The sequence below is a fragment of the Ovis canadensis genome, chromosome 19, assembly GCF_042477335.2.
Source record: "Ovis canadensis isolate MfBH-ARS-UI-01 breed Bighorn chromosome 19, ARS-UI_OviCan_v2, whole genome shotgun sequence".
NCBI lineage: Eukaryota > Metazoa > Chordata > Mammalia > Artiodactyla > Bovidae > Ovis > Ovis canadensis.
The window spans coordinates 37,126,344-37,149,427 of record NC_091263.1 but is presented as its reverse complement, the minus strand read 5'-3'; the positions used below and the strand labels follow the sequence as shown (position 1 = coordinate 37,149,427).

Genomic DNA, 23,084 nt, shown 5'->3' with positions numbered 1-23,084 from the left:
TTTTTCTACCTGGTATTATAGACAGAGATTCAAGAGAGCAGATTCTGGTAAGAATTCTCAACCTTTACTGACTTCCGCAGGATCCTACTTGCAGGCTATGACTGGGGTTTAAAGTAGAGTGTAGCTATGATATCACCAGAATTTGGCAAGATTTTTTAATTTTAATTTTAGTTTTCCTTTGATGGTTTAAAAATATTACTGGCAGTTTACTAGTCCCAGAGAACCCCATGAGCTCTTGAAGGGGCCCACATAGGGCCTGTCCTTTGAGGGTAGAAGCAGCAGATTTGGAGATGGCTTTGAAGATTTTTCATAGAGCCGATGAGGACAATCTTTTTTCCCCAGTGTCCTAGTTGATTACAAGTGAGACATCAATCCCTGGGCCAGCATTTTGATGATGCTTGTGAGGGTGTGATATAGAAGACCCAGGTGTTATTTTAGCTGCCAGGACTTGAAGCTGTTGTAGTTGTTAAGGTCAATAGCTTAGCCGACTTTTGCTTGTGGTCTTATTCCAAAATACTTTCAAAGTGCACAGCAATGATCATGAATTCAGTCAAACCAATAGTCTCCCACCCTATTTTCTGCCCTTTTATCAGTCCACTTATCTTAGGAGATAATTTATTTACAAAAAGGGCAGCTAGAGCAGGTTATGCTCAGGCAGTCAGTCAGGTCCAGCTCTTTGTGGACCTATGGACTGTAGTCCACCAGGCTCCTCTGTCTATGGGATTTTCCAAACAAGAATACTGAAGTGGGTGGGCATTCCCGCCTCCAGGGGATCTTCCTGACCCAGGGATCGAACCAGCATCTCCTGCATCTCCTGCACTGGCAGGCAGATTCTTTATCACTAGCACCACCTGGAAAGCCCAGAGAAGGTGGAGTGACTTCATTTATTGAATGAAAGCTGGAATGCCTTAGGTAAAGCACTTCCAGACAGGCTTTAAAAATTGCAACAGAATCATTTTTGTTTTGTTTGCATCATTGAATAATACTCCAGCCTACATGGGCAGAGAAGACTAGGAATGGCTTTTAAAAGATTGGTTGCTACTTCATGAGCTTTATTTTTTGGTTCATGAGGGAAACATGTTGATGGCTGAGGATCTCATTCTCGGCATTATGTCTTTCTGCTTCCCATATCTACTTTTTGGCATCATCAGGTCCTACCAATATGTGCACCAGCAGAGTATATTGGTAAAGGATAGAGGGGAGCAATAGGAGTCATGTCAGATTTATTTTCTGTATTTTAGGTACCTCTTGGGTCTTTAATTTTCTACTAGTGTTTTGCAGTACATTTTTTGGTGAGGCTATTTTAGAATCTGGAAGACTTTTGGATGCTTGTGCACACCAACTTAAATAGGTATCCCATTCTGTTAGGATCCCACTCAGGAATGCTTGCTTTCAACTACACTTTTAAATGACCTATCTTGTCTAATTGGAACATTCACCACAATGGCCACTGTAATTCTAGACTGTTTTTAGTAAGATTTTGCCATTTTTGTAGATATTTATAACTTCTGGGACCATAGTTCTGAGACATAAAATAAGCAGGTGTACCAGAGACGGTATGCTCGAATTTTTGGAATTTAAGTATCCCATTTTATTACTGTTATTCTATTTGTTTATTTTAGCTAAACTTCTGAGTCTTTTGGAGCCAAACTATACCTAACAGGGATGTGCCTCTGGGTTGGGAATTGTGTAATGCTTTTCAGTGTACCTTGTTGCACAGAAATTTTCTTGAGATTGACAGGTTAGTGTCAATCTAACCCATTCTGTGACCAACTTAATGTAACACAGGTGTGTTAGGTGATGAGCACTCTAAAGGCTTTTAAATGCTTGGCTTATGTACATTTCTGTGACTTTCTGAGATCCTGATTAGCAGTAGTTTCTACTTCATGTAGCATTATCAATGTTACTGTGGAATGGCCAACAGAAAGTCCTGTGTATATCAACAGCAATTCCCATGAAACTGGGGGCTAGATAAAGAAGTGAATCCCAAAGAATGGGGGCTGCAGGACTGGTTTGTACAACAAACCATTTGCACAACAAATGCTGGTGGTGGTAGTGGCTGGGTGGTGGTGGGGGCTGCAGACTAAACTGCTAGCGGTTCCCACTGTGGATCTAGAGACAGAAACAAAGATTGTGGTGTTCCACTCAAAAGGGGAATTGTGAACTGAACCAAAGGCTTGAGTTCTAGATGGAGCCATCTGCTTGCTCATGCTGACCTACCCTGGACTGGAAAGCCAATTAGATCAAGAGCTCAACACAAAGAGAACAGAGCTCAGAACCAAAGGAAATTACCCTCAGCCCTCAGAAATGGAGAAAAAGAGAACTCAGAAGATTTTCCAGGTACCAGGCCTCTATTTCTCATTTTCCCTGAAACCATTGGAAGCGTTAGCTGCTCAGTCATGTCTGACTCTTTGTAACCCCATGGACTGTGGCCCACCAGGCTCCTCTGTCTATGGGATTCTCCAGGCAAGAATACTAGAGTGGGTTGCCATTCCCTTCTCCAGGGAATCTTCCTGACCCAGGGATTGAACCTGGGTCTCCTGCATTGCAGGCAGATTCTTTACCATCTGAGCCACCAGAGAAGCCCCATTGGGAGTCTCCTTCAATTCCACCATGGCCACTAAATTTGTTTAAAAAAAAAATTCAACTGAATAAATCTGAAGATCTAATTTGCTTTATTTCATGATTCATGAATTAGGCAGCATCCCATCTCAGCAATAGAAAGGGCTCCAAAGATCTGCACAAAATGGAAAATTTATAGGCAGAAGGAGGCAGGACAAGGAAGCTATTCTAGCAAAGCATGGATTGTTTCAGGTGAAGTCACTTCCTTTGGGGAAAGGCAGAGGGCTTTCACGCAGATTACCTCAGTAATACTGACCAGGTAATTCCAGATTGACTGATTAAAGGTCACATTCTTGGGAGAGGTCAAAATTGCAATTATGTTAAGTATGATGTCTTGGTTTGCTGACATGGGGCTTAGCACAAGCAACTCCATTTTGGATCTGCTGTTTCTTTTCTTCCTTTTTTTTTTTTGACATTTTAACTGTATTTCTCAGGCTCATAGCACAGAAAGATTTCTGCCTAGTTTGCATAGCAAAATGTATATATCTATCCTGTCTTTGTCACTTTTCCTTTCCACTAAATTTGCACATGGCAAGGAAATGGGATTAGCGCACATTCAAATAATGGGATTTAGACACAATAATTTATGTAAGGGAGGAGGCTTCAGAAGCATATGATCTGAGCTACCTCCTATGATCTATATAAAAATAACATTCATCATGGTAGACCTACATTTTAAAAAGTAGATTATAAAAAATAAACAGAGTATTTGCTGCATATTTTATCCCTAGGGCATTACAAACTAACCTCAGTACTTTGCGTTCCCAAAATTTTATCATGTTATGTTCTAGAAGCTTTCAGGAGATACCCAAGACATAAAAAGATCTCACTTGCACTTGGGAAGTTTTGTTAGTAACTTGGAATTCAACTAGTGAAAACATTTAAAGAGAATTTCCAGAGCAATACACAAGCACAAATGATGGAAGACAAGCACATGTATATGAAAATTCTTATTTTTAAGCCAGTAAAGTATGTTTCCTTAATTGAAGATAGAAAATTCCTAAAATATTTTATTTCCTTTCTGTGCTATACGTGTGTACTATCTCATTTAACCTATTCAAATACATATAGGGTAGATATCTAAATGACAATTGCTTCTATAGATGAGGGAGCTAAGGTTTGGAGAGAAAATAAATTTGTCAAGGGTCACCACAATACCAAGAGCTAGGACCAGAATCTCAGCTACCCTTCTGAATCCATTTCAGACCACTTTGGATCACATCACAGCTACAACCCAATGCAGTTTCTCATTTTAAATTCAGGGAGTTAAATTCCTCAAATGTAGAGAGGCTGCCTAATAGTGGACATAAAACTTGCTGGAATGATCAGCGTACTCCGGTCTAGCCTGACTTTACTGATTTTAGGCATCAAAATATTACATCCTGGGAAATCAGTCTCCCTTTAAAAAAGAAAAGTTTTCTGCACCAGTAAAGTTTTGCAGGCAAACTTGACAGTTGGCCACCTTACCCCTGGTTTTCCCACATATATAGGGGTAGAGTCAATCTTAACATCATTCTCCCAAGTCACCACCACAGCTTACATCTGATCCCCTAGGGCCTACCTAAAGCTCAGAGCCAAAACAACCCCTAAACATAGGAGAAGCTCAACAAATATTTGCTGAATTAGTGTCCATGTTTGTCAAGTTCTCCAGTTCATGGGCCATGATCATTTGCCTCCAGTCATTGTTCATCAATGTTTGCTGAATCATGTATAGATGAAATCAGTCTGAAATAAACTTTAAGGGCAATCTTTCCCTGGTGGCTCAGAGGTTAAAGCGTCTACCTGGAATGCAGGAGACCCAGGTTCGATCCCTGCATTGGGAAGATCCCCTGGAGAAGGAAATGGCAACCCACTCCAGTACTCTTGCCTGGAGATTCCCATGGAGGGAGGAGCCTGGTGGGCTACAGTCCATGGGGTCACTAAGAGTCGGACACGACTGAGCGACTTCACTTTCACTAAAGAGGTAAAGAAGGTTCCAAGGAAGGAAGAGATCTGTCTCTTCATCTTGATGATGGTATAGGACTTGGGGCTTGATTGAACATTTTTGAATATCACATCTCTCTCCTCTAGAAGATCAGTTGGTGGAGCCACATTTCCTCTCCTGACCAGCAACCTCCCCAAATTGCTGCTTGACTGCCAACACCAGCTGGGCTTCCAAAGGAGCAAAGGTCAAAGTAAGTGCCCCAGTGACTGTCTAGACAACATTCCTCAAGTCTCAGGCAATGTGCTCATAATTAGCCCATCTAATGCTTGTAATAACATAACACCATTACTATTATTATTCCTATCTTATGGATAAGTTGACTAAAGTTTCTAAGGGGGCTGAATCAGAAACCAAGCCTTTAGACACAAAGACAAAGAACATTCCATGTAATCATACAGTTGATGGACATGTCATGCCTCATCATGTGTTACCTCACCGACATCTGTTTTCTTTGAGTGTCTTGAAAATAATCAGAATAGTTATTTTCTGGTAATTGAAAGATATTAGGGAATAAAAGATTATGTAAACAGAACTTTGTATAATTTACAGTGGCTTAACTTTGCTTGTTCTCTCCTCTCATTTTTGGAACTTTGTACTTGGAATCTGTAGGTCTGAACCTGTGCCCAGCACTATAGCAGTTTTCCTATGACTGCATCTGCACGTACTAGCAAAGGTAAAATTCTTCCCTTGAAAAGCCCAGAATATGTCCTTCTGAAAAACAAACAAACAAACTATACATCTTCGTCAGATATTCACCTTTCTTTCCCTTGCACTCCTTTTCCTTTCCTTTTGTGTAAACTGGATGTTCTTGTACAGATATATCTAACTGAGGGAATCAACCAAATGTAAATGAAGCCATATGTCATGGCTTTAATATACTTAACTACTGATAATTATAGAGAATATATTGGAACTAGCTGAGTCCAGTAGAAAAATACTTATTTAAACTTCTCCACTTTAACCTTGGAAATGCATAGAATCAAGGAATTTTACAACTGAAGAGATCTTAGAAATACTCTAATTTGGTGGTTTTCTAGGTTTGATTTACAGAGCCATGGGAGCCTGTTTGATGAGTGACTGTTCAACAGGGTCCCATCAACATCAAGGAACAGTGACAGGAAAAGGTTAAATAGAGGTCCTGCTCAACTTCAGTGTGTACTGATGATATGTATTATGAGTTGGCCCACCCAGCACTTACTTCAACCCCTTTCTGGCTCTCCTCCTGCCCTACACAGGGCCTGGGTTCAATCAACAACACACACACATAAAAGTGAGCTACGTGAAAGGGCAGCCCAGAGGCTGGGGGCTCAGATCTTCTGGCAAAGACAATGGTAACAGCATTAGGCAGCCAACTCACTGAAAGAGACTCTGATGCTGGGAAAGATTGAGAACAGGAGGAAAAGGGGACAACAGAGGATGAGATGGTTGGATGGAATCATTTACGCAGTGGAAATTAGTTTGAGCAAACTCCAGGAGAGAGTGAAGGACAGGGAAGCCTGGCATGCTGCAGCTCATGGGGTCGCAAAGAGTTGGACACAACTTAGTGACTGAACAATTAACAACAACCTCATGCCTGTGCCTGAGGTCATGGTCTATGAGAACCCCATGCTAGAAGCCCCATGTCTCAGAAAGTCTTCCTATCTCCTGGCACAAGAAAAAAAAGGCTGACATATTCCACAAATTGCAAAGTGCTTCATTGAACAGTTTGACTTGATTCAAAAAAACAGCACTCAGGATGGACTTTCCAGGGGGCACATTTAAACCGGTGGTTGGCACACTGAGAGGGACATAACTAGTCAATGGTACACTCATATCTTCTGACTGTAGTCCAGGACATTTTAGAGATTTCTATACAAGTAATATTTGACTAATATATTTAAATCCATTCAGTTGCTCAGTCGTGTCGGACTCTTTGTGACCCCATAAACGCCAGGCCTATCTATCACCAATTCCCAGAGTTTACCCAAATTCATGTCTATTGAGTTGGTGATGCCATCCAACTATCTCATCTTCTGTCATCCTCTTCTCCTCCTGCCCTCAATCTTTCCCAGCATCAGGGTCTTTTCAAATGAGTTAGCTCTTTGCATCAGGTGGCCAAAGTATTGGAGTTTCAGTTTCAACATCAGTCCTTCCAATGAATACCCAGGACTTATCTCCTTTAGGATGGACTGGTTGGAACTCCTTGCAGTCCAAGGGACTCTCAAGAGTCTTCTCCAACACCACAGTTCAAAAGCATCAACTCTTTGGCACTCAGCTTTCTTTCTAGTCCAACTTTCACATCCATACATGACTACTGGAAAAACTATAGCCTTGACTAGACAGACCTTTGTTAACAAAGTAATGTCTCTGTTCATATATTTGAATAGCCAGTTCTAAACCAATTTATAAATCATAGGTTGTACATTTCAAAACCAAACAGATCTAAGTATGTAACTCAAGACTGGTGTAAGGTAATAGGCAGGGTGGCTTCTGAGATCATCTAAAAGTCCCTACCCCTTGAAAACAATCACCTTCAAGATTTGTTAATGTGTAGGCTTACTGCCACACTTATACACTGTTCTGGGAATAAAAAAAATGGTACCACCACTTTGGAAAACAGTCTGGCACTTTATTAAAAAGTGAAAAAAAAAAAGGCCCATGTACCATATGATATAGTCATTTCATGTTTGGGTATTTACTCAGAGAAATAAAAGCATATATCCAGATAAAGACTTGAACGTAAATACTCAGAGTAGTGTTATATGTAAGAGGCAAAAACTGGAAACAATTTAAATGTCCATTAACAGGTGAGTGAACAAACATATTGTGATATATATACAATGGAGTTCTACTCAGCAATAAATAACAGACTACAAAAACACAAAACAACGTGGATGAATCTCAAAATAATTATGCTGAGTGAAAGAAATTCTGGAAAGTATTAATGAACTTAGAGAAAGAAGAGTTTGCTGAATCTAGATTTGGGCAGCAAGGAGGGGCACAGAGGGTCGGAAGGAATAAAATACAGGAAGACACAAAGAACCCCTTGAGGGTGATGAATCTCTTTATTATCTCTATTGTGCTGATAGTTTCATAGGTGTATACAGAGGTCAAAATTCAACAATATAAATAAGTGAGTTTATCATATGGCAATTGTTTCAGTTTGCTGCTGCTGCTAAGTCGCTTCAGTCGTGTCCGACTCTGTGCGACCCCATAGACGGCAGCCCACTAGGCTCCCCTGTCCCTGGGATTCTCCAGGCAAGAACACTGGAGTGGGTCGCCATTTCCAGTGCTGCTATAACTAAGTACCATAAACTGGTTTAAACAACAGAAATTTATCTTCTGATAGTTCTGAAAGCTAAAAGTTCATGGTCACGGTGTCAGTAGAGCTAGTTTCTTCTGAGGTCTGTGAGGGACAATCTGTTTTGTGACTCTCTACTACCTTTGTGGCTTGCTGGCAAACACTGGTGTCTCTTGGCTTGTAGAACCCTCACCCTAATCTCTGCCTTTGTTTTCACTGAGTGCTCTCCTCATGGGCGTGGATGTCCAAACAAATTTTATAGGACTCAGTTGTTTTGGATTAGAGGTCCACCCTACTCCAGCATAACTAATCTTAACTAATTACATCTGCAATGATCTTATTTCCAAAGAAAGCCACTTTCTGAGGTCCTGGATTAGAACTTCAACATACAAGAAGAGATACAATTCAACTCATACAAGCAATTATAACCGAATAAAGCTGTTTAGGAAAAAAAAAAAAAAACTTACCAAACCAGTTCAACTTAAATTCAACCATCAATTTTATGTAAGAGTTGAACTTTTCCCATTGTTTTTCTAAAATTAAGTCACCTCTGAAGTGTGGACATGGTGCTCATCCTGCCTCTCTCTAGTTTAGACTACTCCATGTTGTGGGCTGATTCAGTTCTCTTATCCCTTTTTTTTCTCTCCCTTCACTTTTAACTCATGAAATTTCTCAGGAATCTTCTTTCTTGGAATGTGCTGAGACATCATATGCCCTTTACATAGTAACAAGACATCATTTATACATCAAAACCACCCATTTTCTCTCATCATTTCCAATACAAAGTGGTACTGTAATCAACACAGTCATAAACACAAAAACAGATACTGGCACTCGATGGCATTTTTCTTCATTCAGTTATAAGGATGCCATTCAATGATTCCGAATATGCTTATATTGACAGTAACTTTTCAGATTATTACTAGAATGCAAACAAGTAAAATTTTCTTACAGCAACCTAGCAGACTCCTGAGATTATAACCACAAAATTTTGGGAAGCCTGAGGATCCCAGTCTAAGTTATATTACTATTAATACTAGAGAATGATTCCTGATCTAAAAATCAGAGACAGATTTTAGGCTTAAGTGTGCCTGTTAACCAGCAGTGTGTCCTTGGACAAGGATTTAAATCTACCCAAACTTCCCAGATGTGCTGAAGTTCATGGAAATGTTAGCGTTCTTAAGACATGAGCTTGCTAATCTGTGAAATGAAAAGGTTGAGCCAAGTTATCTCTAAGGTTCTTTTCAGCCTTCAATCCTACAGTACTTGCTGAACAGAACTTCAATATAGATTCAATTCAAGTGACCAGCCTAAGTCACCACTTATATATCACATGTCTCTCTGTGCCTTTTTCTTCTCCCAAAGTCACAAAGCTCAAAAGCTAAGGCCCTTTTCCAAAAGACAGTGTATGGTGCAAGGTTTGGGCTAGATACAGACTCAAGGGTACAATGTGAATCAAATTTCAGAGAATAATGATTTCAACAGATGATTAGCCTGGTAGGCAAGTACTCAGTTATCAATGAAAAGGAAATACAGGCAATCCTTTACTCAGATGAAACTGTTAACATGCTCAGAGATGTAAAATGTGAGCATCTTTATTATAAAATGAAGTGCAGTCAAAAATGCAGACACATTTGACAGAGGAAGGTATTGAATGAAGTGGAGGGAAATTCCAAGAGCTTCTGTGTTTCTGCAGGATATGTATAAAACTTCTGTGTCTCCTTTGCCTGATGATCTTTCTTTTATAGCCTGGTAGACCCTTAGGACTAAAAGTCAATGTAGATACTAAATTTATGGTAATGGGGCACTGAATTCCCATGCAGTTTTCCTATGAGGAAATATTCTGAACTTCTTTAAAGTCTTATGGTTACTGAAAGAAAAAGGATATTAATGAAAGCAGGAGTACAAGCTGCTGTGGGGGCAGCTGACGGTCACCTCTCCCTGCTTTAAGTCTCTGGGAACTTTCGGAAGGCAACAGAGTGATGGTAATGAGGTTAGCCATCCCCCAAGAACAGTTTTAAGAGGAAGTGAGAGCAGAATACAGCCAATATTTTATAATATCAGTTGTGTCTGACCTTTTGTGACCTTATGGACTGTAGCCTGCAAGGTTCCTCTGTCCATGGGATTTTCCAGGCAAGAGTAGTGGAGTGGGTTACAATTTCATCCTCCAGGGGATCTTCCCAACTCAGGGATCAAACCTGCATCTCTTGTGTCTCCTGCATTCTTTACCACTAAGTCACCAAGCAGGAAGCATAAGAAGAGAGGAGAACATGGCCAGTATTTCATAATAACCATAAATGGAATATAACCCTTAAAAAATGTGAATCACTATATTGTGTATCCATAGCATAGACTATTGCACATCAACTGCACTTCAATTGAAATAATTTATAATAGAAAAAGAGGAAGTGAGAATTAGAAAGCCCTAACAGATGTATGAGATGGCTGGATGGCATCACTGACTTGATGGACGTTGAGTCTGAGTGAACTCTAAGTTGGTTATGGAGAGGGAGGCCTGGCGTGCTGCGATTCATGGGGTCACAAAGAGTAGGACACTTCTGAGCGACTGAACTGAACTGAACTGAACAGATGTATTACAGTGTATTTTGTTTGCTATAATGATGGCCTTGTCCTTGCTGTATGAACCTGAGTCAGTCATGTCCTGACTGACAGTCCATAGGAAGAAAATCTATGACAAACCTAGACAGTGTATTAAAAAGCAGAGACAGCACTTTGTAGACAAAGGTCTGTATTGCCAAAGCTATGGTTTTACCAGTAGTCATGTATGAATGTGAGAGTTGGACCATGAAGAAGGCTGAGCACTGAGAATTGATGCTTTTGAACTGTGGTGTTGGAGAAGACTCTTGAGAGTCCCTTGGACAGCAAAGAGATCAAAGCAGTCAATCCTAAAAGAAATCAACCTTGAATGTTCATTGGAAGGGCTGATGCTGAACCTCCAATACTCTGGCCATCTGATGCAAAGAACCAACTTATTGGAAAAGACCCTGATGCTGGGAAAGACTGAAGGCAAGAGGAGAAGGACCAACAGAGGATGAGATGGTTAGATGGCATCACTGACTCAATGGACATGAGTTTGAGCAAACTCAATGAGACAGTGAAGGAGAGGGAAGCCTGGCATGCTGCAGTTCATGGTGTTGCAGAGTCGGACATGACATAGAGACTGAACAAGAGTAACAACATATGTTAGGAACATAAACATTTTTTAATCCTCACAAACCCCACCATATAGATGCAAGGACAAACAAAGAGAATTTAAATAACTTGTTTAAACCCACACAGCTATGTTGTGCTGGAATATAATCCTTAGTAACATAAATAAAAGGCCCTAACTTGTAACTTGGAGAAGGCAATGGCAACCCACTCCAATACTTTTGCCTGGAAAATCCCACGGCGGAAGAGCCTGATAGGCTGCAGTCCATGGGGTCTCAAAGAGTCGGACACAACTGAGCAACTTCACTTTCACTTTTCACTTTGATGCATTGGAGAGGGAAATGGCAACCCACTCCATTATTCTTGCCTGGAGAATCCTAGGGACGGGGGAGCCTGGTGGGCTGCCGTCTATGGGGTCGCACAGAGTCATACATGACTGAAGCGACTTAGCAGCAGCAGCAGCAGCAGCAACTTGAAACTATTACAGTATATTGCCTCTTTAGTAGGTGTATTACCTGGCACAGAGTAAGTACTTAATTTACGTTACTTCATATTATCTATTATCATACAGGCAAAAGAAAAATAAGAATGGAGAGCAAATAATTGAAAACAAACATATAAACTAAAATCTTTATAAGAGCCAAAAACCAAAATAAACCTTTATTTATTAGTAAGGTCTGGCTGCCTAAACATAAATAGCAATGGAAATAGAAAAAAATTGAATATATTAAATTGATGCTTCAAACTATAGTTTACGCATCCATAGTTCAATACCCAAAATGGGCATTTCTAATGAGTAAGTTTACTACAACATCTGCTGTAGCAAATAACTGATAAGGCCTTATTTCTCACCAATAGAAGACTGGTAGAATTACATAGCCATAAAGCATTACAGTTTCAAAGACATTTTAATAATATGAAGAAAAAGCTCATGATCTAATTTGCTCTAATTATATAAAGACATTAATTTATTAATTGAGTCAATTCATCCATTCAAAAAATGTTTACTGAGTACCTATTACATGCTGAGTGCTGGGCTAGGAGATGGCCATCTGGTCTCTGCCTTCAACCAGTATGTAGTCTAGCTTTATAGAGTAAGCTTTGTCAATAGCCTGGCACAATCCCTTTATAAGACTCAGTTTTCTTATGTGTAAAATAAGGAGATTGGGCTAGATGACTGACAAGGGCTATGCAGCAATAAAATTAAGTGGAAATGGGATTCTTGATTCAGTTAGGCATAGACATTATTTGGTGTATGTGCAAGGGTATAACAGGACAAAAATTGCAAAAGTACCATAAACTTAGGAATGTGAGCTGTTTAGAACAATGAATCATCTTAATTTGTTCCAGACTGAGGGATTTCTCAGATGTGAAACTTTAGGACTGAAACCTCCAATGTCCTAGGAGAACAAAGATAGTTGAACGCCTTAGTTTCATGTCAAATTATTAACATAATTGCTGAAATTACATTAATAATTAGTAAAATTATTTTGCTAAAATAATATAAATTATTACAGAAACCTTAATGAATACCTTTTCTGTGTTGAAATGATTTCATATGCAGTACAAAACTGAAGGAACAGAAACTATGGACATGCAGGAAACTCATTCAATTGTCAAAAATTTTTAGAGAAATAATACGTTTCGTGTGTAAGTTAACAATGATCACAACAATCACATGAGTTTTACAGTCATTATCCTCTAAATGCTTGGTGATGATTGTTTTAAAACTATAATCTTAATTCAGAGGTTGTATAAAACACTGACCATCAGTGTCTCTCTCTAATTGAAATATATATTTACTATCAAGATACATTAATATAATATTTAGTACATATTATATTAATATTTAATATATTAAATAAATAATGTTTTACTCAAAGAGACATTTCTTTATTATTATTTTCTTTTTACTGAAGTTTTTGTTCAGTCGCTATATCATGTCTGATTCCTTATGACCTCATGGACTGTAGGCACTCCAGGCTCCTCTGTCTTCCACTATTTACCAGAGTTGGCTCAAATTCAGGTCCACTTAGTCAGTGATGCTATCTAACCATATACTTGATTTACAATGCTGTGTTAATTTCTGCTGTACAGCAAACTGATTCAATTTTATGAAAATGAAAGTTGGTAAGTCGTGTCCGACTCCTTGCAACCCCATGGACTATACAGTCCATGGAATTCTCCAGGCCAGAATACTGGAGTGGGTAGCCTTTCCCTTCTCCAGGGAATCTTCCCAACCCAGGAATCAAACTGGAATCTCCTGCATTGCAGGCGATTTCTTTACCAACTGAGCTATCAAGGAAGCCCTCAGTTTTATCTATATATGTAATATACTTTTCAGTATTCTTTTCCAGGTTTTGCACATAACTCCCTGTGTTATACAGTAGGACATTGTTTATACCACATCTTCTTTATCTTTTCATCTGTTGATAGACATTTAGGTTGTTTCTATGTTTTGGGTATTGTAGATAGTGCTGCTATGAACACAGGAATGCATGTAACTTTTTGAGTTATTGTTTTGTTTAAATATACATCCAGGCATAGGACTGTTGGATCATATGGCAAGTCTATTTTTAGTTTTTTGAGGAACCTCCATACTGTTTTCCATAGTGGCCTTTCCAGCTTATATTCCCACCAACAGCGTAGGAAGCTTCCCTTTTCTTCACAACCTCTCCAGTATTTGTTATTTGTAGACATTTTAATGAAGACAAGAAGGTGTCACCGGTTGAGGTGGTATCTCATTATAGTTTTGACTTGCATTTCTCTAATAACTATAGATGCTGAGCAACTTTTCATGTGCCTCTTGGCCATCTGTACGTCTTCTCTGGGAATATGTCTGTTCAGGTCTTCTTCCTATTTCTCAGTTGGGTTATTTGTCTTGTTGTTGAGTGGTATGAGCTGTTTGTAAATTTTGGAAGTTAAGCCCTTGGAAAGAGACATATTCTCAGCTTGTAAAAGTTATGCCTTAAAATGGCATATTATAATTTCATTCTTAAAGTACAGATGTCCTTTAAAAGATGATTCTCACATGACTACCTTCTAAAGATTCCATCTTTCTTTTTTCTGTTCTTTTACCACATATACTAGTACAATTAAGCTAATACCAATTATACTGTTTCTTCAAACTCAAGCTAAAGAACCTCAAGGGGATGGTGAGGGATCCCAGAGGAATTTGTAGTGTCTCAACAAGGCCAACTCCAGGGGCACGAATGCCTCCCTACATCAACAGTAAGACCTGGCTCTTGGGAACTCTGGGGCCCATCTATCAATTTCCATTCTCCTCCAAAGCCTCCAAGGTCTTCCAAAATGTAAGAAATAAATGAATGTTTACTAATAAATTTAGGACCCCAGTAACGGGTGAGCTCAGTAGGAGTAATTCAGATAGATTTAAGGATTCTACAAAAGAAACAAATGAGTTTGGTTTAGTTATCCTTGTCTGTTGACTATTTCCTCTTTATTCATTCCAGTGACAAGAGGTTTTTAAATGTCAGTTGATAAAATTATCCTGACACCCCTTTGCAGAGTTACAAAATGGCAGTTCCTAAAATTTGGACCCATTAACCATTTAGACAATTCATCACATTTCCAATGACTGCATCAAACTTCCAATTCCTTTATAAATGCTCTGTCTATGTCTGTCTTCCTCTGTCCCACAGCCATCTTTCCAACAGATAGCAATCCTGGTCTTCCCCACCAACCAGGCTCCCTTCCCACCTCTGGCACATATCTTTCTCCCTAATGATAATGCTCCTTCTGTCAGGAGCCAAATACATGCAGTGGTCAAGTGGAAACAGGCATAGCTTCCTTTTTCATTCTTGCTTTGGGGAAGAAGGAAAGTAGGTTAAATAAATGATATGGGTGCTTAAAAAGAAATGAATAGTGGAGGGACAGTCTGTTTCTCTCACTGGAGCTGCTAGTAGTTTTAAAATATTCTGTCACCTGTATCAGCTCTGTGAAATAATCATCCCACTTGTCTGACCTAATGACCTACTGAGGACCTAATTAGTCCTCACTACCGGGCTAATAATGCCTAATGCTTCCTTGTGCTGAAAGCTTACTTCAGTTCAGTTCAGTTCAGTAGCTCAGTTGTGTCCGACTCTCTGTGACACCATGGACTGCAGTACACCAGGCCTCCCTGTCCATCACCAATTCACAGAGTTTACTCAAACTCATGTCCATTGAGTCAGTGATGCCATCCAACCATCTCATCCTCTGTTGTCCCCTTCTCCTCCCACTTTCAATCTTTCCCAGCATCAGGGTCTTTTCAAATGAGTCAGTTCTTCACATCAGGTGGCCAAAGTATTGGAGTTTTAGCTTCAGCATCAGTCCTTCCAATGAATATTCAGGGCTGATTTCCTTTAGGATGGACTGGTTAGATCTCCTTGATGTCCAAGGGACTCTCAAGAGTCTCCTCCAACATCACAGTTCAAAAGCATCAACTCTTTGGCACTCAGCTTTCTTTCTAGTCCAACTCTCACATCCATACATGACTACTGGAAAAACCAGCCTTGACTAGACAGACCTTTGTTGGCAAAGTAGTGTCTCTGCTTTTAATAAGCTATCTAGGTTGGTCATAACTTTTCTTCCAAGGAGCAAGTGTCTTAATTTCATAGCTGCAGTCACCATCTGCAATGATTTTGGAGGCCCCCAAAATAAAGTCCGTCACTGTTTCCACAGTTTCCCCATCTATTTGCCATGATGTGATAGGACCAAAAGCTATGATTTTAGTTTTCTGAATGTTGAGTTTTAAGCCAACGTTTTCACTATCCTCTTTCACTTTCATCAAGAGGCTCTTTAGTTCTTCACTTTCTGCCATAAGGGTGGTGTCATCTGCATATCTGAGGTTATTGATATTTCTCCCAGCAATCTTGATTCCAGCTTGTGCTTCCTGACTAGACACCAAGAACTGCACCAAGCATTTTACAAGCTTATTCTTACTTAACCAGCACAACCCCTTGGGATAGGTACTGCTATTATCCCCACTTTATAGGCAAGGAAACTAAGGTTTGAAGAGGAAAAGTGACTTATCCCAGAGGGAAACAGTTCATAACTTGCAGTGCTGGGGTTTAAAGCAGTGTCAGCCTAGTTTCAGAGCTCATATGCTGGTGTCTAACTTGGTTTCTTCTTAGCTGGGCATCATACCAGTCTCATGAAGCCTCTTCCAAAACCTGGAGGCTGTTAGTGATCTTGCCTCCTAGTAACAGTAATTCCTAACCACCATTAACTGCTTCAACTGCTCCCCAGGACTTACCTCTGTCAAACTCCACTGTGCAAAGTACAACACTGTTTCCCTTCCTCTCCCAGAAAGACTCCCTCAGGAACCTGTGTTCTGTCTTTCCCTTATCATTCAAATTCTGTGTTTCTGCTAGATGCCCACCTCCTTTCACACAAGCTACTTCCAAGCTACATGTAATCAGCATGAGAAAATTTGACTCTTGGGAAAGGTTCTAGATTCACCTTACATTGAAAGTTTTGAAATCTTTTCTAGGCAGCACTCTCTCATTCTATTTGCAATGGGCCTTTTTGTATAGCTGTCCTTCTACACTTCATTTTACCTGTTTCCCTAAATCAAAATATCTTCTTTCCCTCGAGCCTTTTAAGGCACACTATGACCCACTGATATCTATATGACAGTTTCAGCACAAAAGAAAGTAAATGGACATTTGAGAGCATCAAATATTTATCAGGCATCTATGAAAGACATCAAGGAATGCTACAGGAATCAAGATAAAACATGACTATTATTAAATGCATACCATATTTTCAAGGAATTTAAAAGATGATACTATAATAATGAATTTATTCTTCCAAATTCCATGGAAGTTCTAAACTTGGACATCACAAAGAAATGTCATATTCTCTTGCCAGAAGCCACTTGGCACTGAGGGGTTAATAGGGCTCTAGCTTAAATCAGTAACAAGTACTAAGGGCTTCTCTGAAGTCTGGTTCCAAGGTGCCCACTTGGAGGATGAAACTTAGGTTCATGTGCAGTTTCCAAAAACCCCTTTCCACCTTGCTCTCTGACACCCCCCAATTCAAACAGACTGCATTCTCAATCCTTCGCTTATCTGAACACAACTTTCACACCTACAAAATCAGAGAGCTGTAATTATGAAGTTTCAGAAATGTTTTCTGAAAGCGTCCCTAAATAAGAAGCTGTTTCGCCATCCATTTAAGTGTCATAATAGTCTCTCTCTGCGGCAAGGACACAGACCATTTCCATGCGCATATAAGTCCAGGTGTGTACACACAGCCCAAGGAATCTCCATTCATTTTAAGAGGAAGGGTCAGGTTTCACACTGAGACTTAGCTGTCTCCTGGGTTGAATTTGTCTGCTTCTCAATCCCCGAAGCCCAAGTTCTATGTTGCACAGAAATCTGGCTCCATTGTGCCTAGGTGGCCTGGTAGAAAGGTTTCTGTTTTTGTTTTTTTCCTTTTTTGGGTACCTTTTCTGCTAAGAAACGGCAATGTGCTTTGCCTGCCTAACCCAGCCGCAGCCTGTCGTTCCTTAGACAAAAAGCGATGGCCCGCTGCTCCCCGCAGCGGCCGCGGCCGCGACTCAGGGAGGCCGAGCCACCCGAGACCCACGGCGTTACGCTTTTGTTGGGCCGGCTACAGATGGTGCCCTAGCACCGGGCTGAGTCGGGGTGATGTGGTGGGGCAGGAGGACCGGAGGGGGAGGCCAGGAAGGGGGTCGGGCGGGAGGGGAGGAGACCGCGGAGCAGCCAATGGGAGTACAGCCCATCAGCTGACCGCTTTTGCTTACACCAGGTGCACGCCGGCTGCGGGGAGCACAAAGCGGGGCGCACCGAGGGCGCCGGCAGCTAGCCGGTGAGCCAAGCGAGGCCCGTGCGCCCGCGCCTGCAGCGCCCTCCGGGCGGGGAGAGGGGCCGCCGGCGTCTGTGCCGGCAGCAGCATCCGCGCGGTGGCATCTCTAGGCGTCCCGGACGCCCTCCTTTGGACCTGGACACTCGCTGCCCCGCTGTCAGCATCCCGCTTCTACCCGTTATCCCGATCCTGCCTGCCTCTGCCCGGCCCCCGAGAGCCGGATTGAGCCCAGGCCCGCGCAGCAGCTGTTGCTCGTGTTACTGCCTCGCTTCGCGTCTTGGTGCTCTGCCGCGAGCCCCCTAAGGAGCCAGTGCCTGTGGGTTTGGAGGGAGGTGCCGCTCAGCCGGTCCTCCTCCTTCTCCTTTTCCTCCTGCTGCCGCCTCTGGTGCCTGGTCCGTGCGCACCCCGACACCCCTGCCAGCCGGGCCTCGGGGTAAGTGCGCTCGCTCAGCCGGGCAGTGGCGGGAGACGTGGGCGGCAGCGAGGGGAAGTCAAGGCAAACTTGGTGGCTTGGAGGGCCCGAGAAAGGTCTGGGGAACCGTGGGACAAGATCGCGGGCCTAAGAGGTACGAGGGGGCGCGGCTCATGAAGCAGGGGAAAATGACGGATCCAGGGGAGCGGGAATCTAGTAACCTAACGGGGGGCGGGGGAGAACCACTGGGGTCGGGGAGAACGGTAATTCGGAAGGAAGGCCGAACAGAAATGAGCAAAAGGCAGTGACAGGAGGCGAACCCGCTAGATTCCCGGGACCGACGGCGGGGAGGGTGATGCCCATGGATCCGGAAGAAGGAGGGTTGCTGGAATTTGAACTGAGGAATGCAGTCGGGAGTCGGAAAGGGCCCGGGGAGTTGCAAAGAGGGCTAAGAAACGGGGAAAGAAGATGGCAAGCTGTGGAAGAGAAGAGATAGAGGATGTCTTGGCGGTGGCCTTTTCGGCAGAAGAGTAAGGGGCGTAATTCACAAAGCACTTGAGTGTACTGAAGTGAAAGCATTCGAAAGAATCAACTCAGCTGTCGCGCTGTCTAAGTGGGGATAGACCTCACTCTGCGTCGCGTTTTGAGTGCAGAAAGGGTGGCAGCCTCAGGAGGTTTGCCAGGGATGCAGAAATGTCTGGGAAACTTGGTCCGCTCCAGGCATGGAGCCGGTGCTGGTTCCCGGCTAGGCTGGGATGGATAACGGGGAAAGTTTGCCTGCGGGTGTCTTTTGTGCTGCATGGAGAGCGGTGTGGGCAGCCGCCGACTCGGCACTTCCCAGGGCCAGGCAGTGACTGCCTCCACCGAGGGGAGCCCCTGTCTGATAGGCCCAGGTAGGGTGGAAAGATCGAGTAGCTAGAGGGGCTTGGCGCCCCCGGGACTGATGGGAAAACCAGTCCCAGGACGGTTGTGAGGAAGCCGGCGTGGATACTGGCACTGGGAGGTTGGGCGGTAGTACCGCCTTCGGGAGAGAGAGGGGGACCTTGCCTGCTGAGTTCACCCCTGTAGCCATAGCGCCTGGAACTGAATGAATGAATTACCGGGGTGTGAAGGTTTTGAGACATTCAGTCAACTCTCGAATCCCACAGGCCAAGAGTTGAGAAAAATAGACCCTTCTCTAAATCGCACACCACTATTAATATCTTTATTCCCAGACGCAGATAATAAAGAAAATGGAATTCATTGAGGGGACAGGTATTGCTGACTTGAGAGCTTTTTGCCTGTAGGATATTTGGGAAACACAGTATATTGTTTTGTTTTGCAATTTGCTCTGCCACCGTGGCCTCAAAAGCATTAACACTACTCGCATATGCCGATTATTTTTGAAAGCCAGGACTAGAGGACTGGAAAGTTCAGGAAGGTACTTTGATCAGTGTAAGTCTACAGTTAAAAAGTGGTGTTGTTGGCTCTGGGGCCATGTGTGTCCCTAAGTCTCTGATTTGCATGCAAATGTGAGCAAATCCTGGCAGATGTCTGGCCTCATCCATTCACATGAAGGAATTTGAAAAGACAAGGAGTCTTTAGTTAACAATAGACCTTAAGAAAATGGAATAAAGGCTCAGTGAGTTTTTCTCTTTGGGAATTCCAAGGCTTGCTGACACCTTTATTCAAGAGCCAAAATCTCTGAGTGTGACTGTACTGAGTGTCCAAGTACTGCTTGATCTTTACCTGGCTGTGTGATTTTGTGCAATATTCAAGCTGGATGTTCTGAGCTAGTGAAGAAAAGTGTTAAATGAAGCAGAAGGTAACTTAATTCCACTTCTGGTAGTTTGAAGTAATTTCTGAATTGACCCCTCAACTTTTATTTAGAGTTTCTTCTCTTTTCCTTTTAGTAACCCCACCTCCTGCTCGCATAGGCTCTCCATCCTCAGGGATATACAGTATAGTTGAAGACAGTTGTAGATGACTGACAGGAAGATCTCACTAGAAGATCTTCGTAGTCCACTCAAAATCAATTCAGTAACAGGCACCAAACTTGTAGAAGTGCAGGTGATGAGAGTGCAGGTGTGAAAACATCACACTCCTAGTCACCTGAGGGGCTTTAGGGCCACAGGACAGAATAGTGAATAGGGAGGCAGTCATGCAATGGACCCCCAAACAGAGAAATGGCAGCCTTGTCTAAGAGTAGCTAACAGACCACTGTACTGCTCACCTCCTGGCATTGATCAACTGCTGAACAAAAGGCAGGCAGTGTGGTCTGCACGTGAGTCCCAGGGATCATACCCACTGACAAACCAACCAGTGGCCTCGTCTTTTGTCAGTTTCAATCACTGTCAAGGGGAAGAAGAACCTATTCACTGAACAACATTTGCCCCTGTATTCTATATATTCACTGAAAAGGACATTAAAATACAAGTTAAAAAAAAGAGAGAGAGAGAGAGACAATATTGTTTTGAAGTTCAGTGGGGTGGGAGAGGTTTAGGGGATGGGTAACAGACATTAGTTTGCTATTTTACCTGTTTTCTTAAGTTATTTTTGCTGGTTCAATGACTTTTTTTTAAACACATAACGCAGTACTTTCCTAGAAGGGGAAAATTGAACTGAGTCAAATTTAAGTGAGAAAAGGTTATAGCCAAGATTACATTTTTCTGTCTTACAGCTATCTAGAAGTCAGAAAGTTACAAATCATTATAATAAACTCTTATGTGACTTAAACCTGGGATTCTGTCTTTACTATGGACTTGAAGGGTACCTATAAAATGCAGTTGGCATTTCTAAACTAGGCAATAAGCCATTTTATTTTAAAGTTATCATCTAGATATTTTTGAAACAAATGTGGTAACTTTAAAATGACCAAAGTCTCACCTTTTGTGAGAATTTCTTTGGCTGTTATCCTGGCTGTGTGAGATCTTTGTTCCACAAGTCTAATGAAAGGGAAAATTAGGGCTTATTCCTTGGTAAATAAAAGTAATAAAGTACCTCTTATTAGAAAGTATCACTCTGCTAAATAAAATCTTAGACCAGATCCAACTGCATACTCTGGTTCTGAACAGTAACATAGGTAGTTTTGCCCAGTGTCTGTAATTCCCAAAAAGCCAGGGGAAACATAACCCCACTGATTTCTCTCTGGTTCGAACCTGTTAAAGCTAGCTTTTTGACCTGAACTGTTAGAACAATTATCACATATTCTAAAGCAGTTATACTCATGAGAGTGAACCCAGTAGGTACGAAAGAAAATCTGCCTTTACAGAATTATACTGCTACTTCCCAAGCCAGTTGGGCGTGATTTTAAATAATCAGAATGGTAGACCTTTTTATGCCACCATAAACAAACCATAAACCATGAGTAAAATGTGGTAAATTATAGGACCTGGATGTCGTTTTTTACTAGACTTTCATAATGCTTTCTTATAATTTTAAGCTACAAAATAATAGTTTTTTGAATGATTCACTTGAGCACTAATGTAAGGTTGCTCAAATATTGTATTTAACTTTTCAAAATTATTATCCTGAATATCTATTTTGGGTTAAGGCAATCTGGAGATAAAGCAAATTCTATTTCAGAATTATAATCACATTTTGGTTTCTGGGAACAATGGAAGTATCTTTAACTCATGAATAGTGTTTTGATTAATATTTTTTTCAGGATGAAATTATAATTATATAGATAAAGTGTCAGAAAAACATGTATTCTTTCTTGTTTTGGCTCAAAGTGCAGAACAGAGACAAAAGTTAAACCCTATATGTAAAATTCAGTACTTTAGTGACCAAGGGAATCATTCGTTCTATAAGTCTTAAATAAAATTTGCTTTTTAAATTTTCTTGTTTTATCATAGTACTCTTTGCCTACTTGCTTCTCTTGTAGCTCAGCTGGAAAAGAATATGCTTGCAACGCAGGAGACCCCGGTTCGATTCCTGGGTCAGGAAGATCTGCTGGAGAAGGGATAAGCTACCCACTCCAGTATTCTTAGGCTTCCCTGGTGGCTCAGCTGGTAAAGAATCTGCCCACAATGCGGGAGACCTGGGTTTGATCCCTGGCTTGGGAAGATGCCCTGGAAAAGGAAACGGCTACCCACTCTAGTAATCTCACCTAGAGAATTCCACAGACTGTATAGTCCTTGGGGTCGCAAAGAGTCGGACACTACTGAGTTTCTTTCACTCACATTTGCCTACTTTATGGATCCATCACTGGATGTAGTATCCAAGTCTCAAAACAGACAAATGTATAATAAATTGTTTACTGGCATTACAATTATAATAGTATGATACAATCATATAGTATATATTTTCAGACTTTATGTACACCCTTGGGCTCCCTGGTGGCTCAGTGGTAAAGAACCCGCCTGCTAATGCAGGAGATGTGGGTTTGATCCCTGAGTCTAGAAGATCCCCTGGAGTAGGAAATGGCAAGCCCTGCCTGGGAAATCCCATGGACAGAGGAACCTGGTGGGCTATAGTCCAGGCTACAGTCCATGGGGTTGTAAAAGAGTCAGACATGACTTAGTGACTAAACAATGCCATGCCAACAGAAGTGCTAAACATTTTATTCAATAAATAAAATTTATTCCATTTTATGTTCAGAGTTTTTTTTTAAAGAAACAATATGCAGGCTTATATATTATTATTATTATTTTACTTTTTGAATATTTTCCAAAGGTCTAACAAAAGTAGAATATTATTAGCAGTTTTATCAGTTATCTGGTTGGTAACTCAGCTATCTAATCATAGCCAGGTGATCTTAGATCAGTTTCTTTACCCCACAAACCCTCCATTTCCTCATCTGT

At 41.5% G+C, this 23,084-nt stretch overlaps 1 protein-coding gene and 1 long non-coding RNA gene across 2 annotated transcripts in view; one reads left to right on the top strand and one right to left on the bottom strand.

Annotated features, from left to right (window-relative positions):
* LOC138424620 (uncharacterized) overlaps positions 1 to 23,084 on the bottom strand; it is a 694,361-nt gene that overhangs the window by 207,580 nt on the left and 463,697 nt on the right. The window lies entirely within an intron of this gene.
* Positions 17,841 to 23,084, top strand: part of LRRN1 (leucine rich repeat neuronal 1) — a 42,269-nt gene continuing 37,025 nt past the window's right edge. Inside the window, exon 1 of the mRNA XM_069561816.1 lies at positions 17,841 to 18,321. The gene's annotated coding sequence lies outside the window, so the exon portion shown is untranslated. The remainder of the gene's footprint in view (positions 18,322 to 23,084) is intronic.